The 6,000-nt window shown below is 37.4% G+C and overlaps 1 protein-coding gene across 2 annotated transcripts in view; it reads left to right on the top strand.

Moving 5' to 3' along the window:
* LOC111154534 (multimerin 1) overlaps positions 1–6,000 on the top strand; it is a 65,152-nt gene that overhangs the window by 12,469 nt on the left and 46,683 nt on the right. The window lies entirely within an intron of this gene.

The following is a 6,000-nucleotide window of genomic DNA, read 5'->3' as shown; positions in this document are numbered from 1 at the left end:
TTACCCTGAATGTTAATGGGCTAAATGCCCCAATCAAAAGACACAGGGTATCAGAATGGATAAAAAAACAAAACCCATCTATATGTTGCCTACAAGAAACTCATCTTAAACCTGAAGACACCTCCAGATTTAAAGTGAGGGGGTGGAAAAGAATTTACCATGCTAATGGACATCAGAAAAAAGCAGGAGTGGCAATCCTTATATCAGATCAATTAGATTTTAAGCTAAAGACTATAATAAGAGATGAGGAAGGACACTATATCGTACTCAAAGGAACTGTCCAAGAAGATCTAACAATTTTAAATATCTATGCCCCTAACATGGGAGCAGCCAACTATATAAACCAATTAATAACAAAATCAAAGAAACACATCGACAATAATACAATAATAGTAGGGGACTTTAACACTCCCCTCACTGAAATGGACAGATCATCCAAGCAAAAGATCAACAAGGAAATCAAGGCCTTAAATGACACACTGGACCAGATGGACATCACAGATATATTCAGAACATTTCATCCCAAAGCAACAGAATACACATTCTTCTCTAGTGCACATGGAACATTCTCCAGAATAGATCATATTCTCGGTCCTAAATCAGGTCTCAACCGTATCAAAAGATTGGAATCATTCCCTGCATATTTTCAGACCACAATGCTCTGAAGCTAGAACTCAATCACAAGAGGAAATTTGGAAAGAACCCAATTACATGGAGACTAAACAGCATCCTTCTAAAGAATGAATGGGTCAACCAGGAAATTAAAGAAGAGTTGAAAAAATTCATAGAAACAAATGATAATGAAAACACAATGGTTCAAAATCTGTGGGACACAACAAAGGCAGTCCTGAGAGGAAAATACATAGCGGTACCAGCCTTTCTCAAGAAACAAGAAAGGTCTCAGGTACACAACCTAACCCTACACCTAAAAGAGCTAGAGAAAGAACAAGAAAGAAACCCTAAACCCAGCAGGAGAAGAGAAATCATAAAGATCAGAGCAGAAATCAATGAAATAGAAACCAAAAAAACAATAGAACAAATCAACGAAACTAGGAGCTGGTTCTTTGAAAGAATTAATAAGATCGATAAACCCCTGGCCAGACTTATCAAAAAGAAAAGAGAAAGGACCCAAATAAATAAAATCATGAATGAAAGAGGAGAGATCACAACCAACACCAAAGAAATACAGACAATTATAAGAACATACTATGAGCAACTCTACACCAACAAATTTGACAATCTGGAAGAAATGGATGCATTCCTAGAGACATATAAACTACCACAACTGAACCAGGAAGAAATAGAAAGCCTCAACAGACCCATAACCAGTAAGGAGATTGAAACAGTCATCAAAAATCTCCAAACAAACAAAAGCCCAGGGCCAGATGGCTTCCCGGGGGAATTCTACCAAACATTTAAAGAAGAACTAATTCCTATTCTCCTGAAACTGTTCCAAAAAATAGAAATGGAAGGAAAACTTCCAAACTCATTTTATGAGGCCAGCATCACCTTGATCCCAAAACCAGACAAGGATCCCATCAAAAAAGAGAACTACAGACCAATATCCTTCATGAACACAGATGCAAAAATTCTCGCCAAAATACTAGCCAATAGGATTCAACAGTACATTAAAAGGATTATTCACCACGACCAAGTGGGATTTATTCCAGGGCTGCAAGGTTGGTTCAACATCCGCAAATCAATCAATGTGATACAACACATTAATAAAAGAAAGAACAAGAACCATATGATACTCTCCATAGATGCTGAAAAAGCATTTGACAAAGTACAGCATCCCTTCCTGATCAAAACTCTTCAAAGTGTAGGGATAGAGGGCACATACCTCAATATTATCAAAGCCATCTATGACAAACCCACCGCAAATATCATTCTCAATGGAGAAAAACTGAAAGCTTTTCCGCTCAGGTCAGGAACACAGCAGGGATGTCCATTATCACCACTGCTATTCAACATAGTACTAGAAGTCCTAGCCTCAGCAATCAGACAACAAAAGGAAATTAAAGGCATCCAAATTGGCAAAGAAGAAGTCAAACTATCACTCTTCGCAGATTATATGATCCTCTATGTGGAAAACCCAAAAGACTCCACTCCAAAACTGCTAGAACTTGTACAGGAATTCAGTAAAGTGTCAGGATATAAAATCAATGCCCAGAAATCAGTTGCATTTCTCTACACCAACAACAAGACAGAAGAAAGAGACATTAAGGAGTCAATCCCATTTACAATTGCACCCAAAACTATAAGATACCTAGGAATAAATCTAACCAAAGAGACTAAGAATCTATACACAGAAAACTATAAAGTACTCATGAAAGAAATTGAGGAAGACACAAAGAAATGGAAAAATGTTCCATGCTCCTGGATTGGAAGAATAAATATTGTGAAAATGTCTATGCTACCTAAAGCAATCTACACATTTAATGCAATTCCTATCAAAGTACCATCCATTTTTTTCAAAGAAATGGAACAAATAATCCTAAAATTTATATGGAACCAGAAAAGATCTCAAATAGCCAAAGCAATATTGAAAAAGAAAGCCAAAGTTGGTGGCATCACAATTCCGGACTTCAAGCTCTATTACAAAGCTGTCATCATCAAGACAGCATGGTACTGGCACAAAAACAGACACATAGATCAATGGAACAGAATAGAGAGCCCAGAAATCGACCCTCAACTCTATGGTCAACTAATCTTCGACAAAGCAGGAAAGAATATCCAATGGAAAAAAGACAGCCTCTTCAACAAATGGTGTTGGGAAAATTGGACAGCCACATGCAGAAAAATGAAATTGGATCATTTCCTTACACCACACACGAAAATAGACTCAAAATGGATGAAGGATCTCAATGTGAGAAAGGAATCCATCAAAATCCTTGAGGAGAACACAGGCAGCAACCTCTTCGACCTCAGCCGCAGCAACATCTTCCTCGGAACATCGCCAAAGGCAAGGGAAGCAAGGGCAAAAATGAACTATTGGGATTTCATCAAGATCAAAAGCTTTTGCACAGCAAAGGAAACAGTTAACAAAACCAAAAGACAACTGACAGAATGAGAGAAGATATTTGCAAATGACATATCGGATAAAGGGCTAGTGTCCAAAATCTATAAAGAACTTAGCAAACTCAACACCCAAAGAACAAATAATCCAATCAAGAAATGGGCAGAGGACATGAACAGACATTTCTGCAAAGAAGACATCCAGATGGCAAACAGACACGTGAAAAAGTGCTCCACATCACTCGGCATCAGGGAAATACAAATCAAAACCTCAATGAGATACCACCTCACACCAGTCAGAATGGCTAAAAGTAACAAGTCAGGAAATGACAGATGCTGGCGAGGATGCGGAGAAAGGGGAACCCTCCTACACTGTTGGTGGGAATGCAAGCTGGTGCAACCACTCTGGAAAACAGCATGGAGGTTCCTCAAAATGTTGAAAATAGAACTACCCTATGACCCAGCAATTGCACTGCTGGGTATTTACCCTAAAGATACAAACGTAGTGATCCGAAGGGGCACGTGCACCCGAATGTTTATAGCAGCAATGTCTACAATAGCCAAACTATGGAAAGAACCTAGATGTCCATCAACAGACGAACGGATAAAGAAGATGTGGTATATATACACAATGGAATACTATGCAGCCATCAAAAGAAATGAAATCTTGCCATTTGCGACGACGTGGATGGAACTAGAGGGTATCATGCTTAGCGAAAGAAGTCAATCGGAGAAAGACAACTATCATATGATCTCCCTGATATGAGGGAGAGGAGATGCAACATGGGGGGTTAAGGGGGTAGGAGAAGAGTAAATGAAACAAGATGGGATTGGGAGGGAGACAAACCATAAGTGACTCTTAATCTCACAAAACAAACTGAGGGTTAATGGGGGGAGGGGAGTTGGGGGGGGTGGGATCATGGACATTGGGGAGGGTATGTGCTATGGTGAGTGCTGTGAAGTGTGTAAACCTGGCGATTCACAGACCTGTATCCCTGGGGATAAAAAGATATTATATGTTTATGAAAAATAAAATTAAAAAAAAAAAGAATCATTACTAAATCTAAGTACTTCCTTTCAATTTCTATTATTTCTTCTTTCATATTGTGTATATGTCTATTTCCTTTGGAGTACTTTCTCATTCATGACTGGTGAACTCATGTAAATCTAGTCTCTCAAATTAATAATTTGATAAAGGTGTTCTTATTATAGTTTGATTAAAAATAAGGACTTGTATAAAATAAAGATTTCATAACATTTGGGAAGTATTTATGTTCATAATTTTTTAAGACCATAGAAACATTTTGGGGTGTCTGGATGGCACAGTTGTTAAGTGTCCAACTCTTGGTTTCTGCTCAGTTCAGGATCTCAGGGTGGTGAGATCAAACCCTATGTGGGGCTCCACACTCAGCAGGGAGTCTGCTTGAAAATTCTCTCCCTCAGCCCCTCTTCCTGCTTATACCATCTGTTTCTCTCTCCCTTAGATAAATAAATAAATAAATCTTTTTAAAAAAAGACTATCGAAACATTTTGAATATATATATATATATATATATAAATATTCTAGCAGCTAAGGTCATCATGTGATCTGAACAAAAAGGACGATGATAATGTTCTGTAATGGTTTTCTGGAAATTATTATTATTATTTTAAAAAGATTTTATTTATTTGTTTGAGAGAGTGAGAGTAGTGAGGGAGGAGCAGTGGGGGAGATAGGGGGAAGGGAGAAAATATATATATACATATACACACACACACACACATAATGTATATCTGTATAAGCAATTACAGTTAAGGTAAATTTATCAGGTCATTAGAGAAGTGAAAAAGGAGTCGTGTATCTCTATTTGCATATATGACAAAAATCGGGAGATATATAAATATATTAGTAGATACACAGTTACCTAGTCTTTTGATAAAAAAAAATCCTACTAACTCTCTGAATCATGTAATCAGCAGCAGCAGTGATTTATATTAATTCATTTGGTCTCACAACAACCCTGTGAGATAGGTTATATTATTATACTTATTATATAGAAGGGGAAGCCACATGTAATGAACAAGCTAATGGCTGATAACAGTAGAGTCAAAATCTCAAAGTAGTCAGTCTGGCTCAAGCATAAGTCAACAGCTATGTTACCTGCCCCTCTAGTCAGGGAAACTTTTCCTTATTATTTTGTTTCGCTTATGTAAGTATCCCAGTCTCTGCTCCTCCCCTTCTGCTTCATTCAGGGAAAAAACAGAAACAAAAACTCCAGACACAGAAATGCAATCTCTTCTTCATTTTCCACATGTGTGGAGTAGAAGGAGAATGAAAACCTTGTTCATCAGAAATGACCTTCTAAGTCTGACTTACAGAGGGGGGCAAAACTGTGTTTATGATGGTCGTGAAACTGAAAGAAACCCCTCCTTTCCCTATTCTTCCCTTTCTGTCTTTCTCCCTTTTCACCATTCATATTGTAGCATGTGGCAGAATTCCTTTCCTTTTTAAGATGGAATAATATTCCATTGTAGATAAATAGATGATAGATACCTATATATCACATTTTTAAAAAAGATTTTATTTATTCATTTATTTAATTTATTTATTATAGAGTGAGATATTTATTACAGATAAATTTATTTATCCATAAATAAATTTATTATAAATTTATCTATAATAAATATGTATAGATAAATTTAATAAATTTATTACAGAGATATTTATTATAGAGTGAGAGAGAGAGAGCACAAGCAAGGGGAATGGCAGGCAGAGGGAGAGGGAGAGGAAGAGGGAGAAGCAGGCCCCCCGCTGAGCAGGGAGGCCAATGTGGTGCATGATCTCAGGACCATGGGTTCATGATCTGAGCCCAAGGTAGCCACTCATACAACTGAGCCACCCACACACCCCAGGATATGTCACATTTTGTTTATCCATTCATCTGTCCATAGGCACTTTGATTGTTTCCACCTTTTGGCTATTGTTGTCCGTGAAATTTTTAA

Source organism: Enhydra lutris, unplaced genomic scaffold, assembly GCF_002288905.1.
Source record: "Enhydra lutris kenyoni isolate GAN:26980312 unplaced genomic scaffold, ASM228890v2 scaffoldscaffold3, whole genome shotgun sequence".
NCBI lineage: Eukaryota > Metazoa > Chordata > Mammalia > Carnivora > Mustelidae > Enhydra > Enhydra lutris.
Note: the sequence above shows the minus strand (reverse complement) of the source record. Positions and strands in the feature narration are given on the sequence as shown.